At 53.2% G+C, this 348-nt stretch overlaps 1 protein-coding gene across 1 annotated transcript in view; it reads left to right on the top strand.

Annotated features, from left to right (window-relative positions):
* FGFR1OP (FGFR1 oncogene partner) overlaps nucleotides 1-348 on the top strand; it is a 21,849-nt gene that overhangs the window by 15,197 nt on the left and 6,304 nt on the right. The gene's annotated exons all lie outside the window — the stretch shown is intronic.

Below are 348 nucleotides of genomic sequence, written 5' to 3'. Positions count from 1 at the left end.
TCTCCTGTGTCCCTCCCCCGCCCAGATCATGCACCGGTGGGGTCCCTTGGCCTGGCCTGTGCCCTCTCGCAATCTGGGACCCCCTTGGGGGATGTCGGAGAGCCGGTTTTGGCTTGATCCCGCAGGCCAGGCCAAGGGACTCCACTGGTGCATGAATTTGTGCACCAGGCCTCTAGTGGAGGTATATTTTAAACCGTCTCTCTTGGACATTTAGATTGACTTGAGTAAGATTTAATTAAATTCATCTTCAAACATGTGTCTTGTAGATTGTTTGGTGCCACAGTGATCATCTCAGGGTGTGAGGGGGATTTGGACCTGGTGTGTCCCGTACATCAGGGACATGGCTTG

Source organism: Myotis davidii, unplaced genomic scaffold, assembly GCF_000327345.1.
Source record: "Myotis davidii unplaced genomic scaffold, ASM32734v1 scaffold592, whole genome shotgun sequence".
Lineage (NCBI taxonomy): Eukaryota > Metazoa > Chordata > Mammalia > Chiroptera > Vespertilionidae > Myotis > Myotis davidii.
Note: the sequence above shows the minus strand (reverse complement) of the source record. Positions and strands in the feature narration are given on the sequence as shown.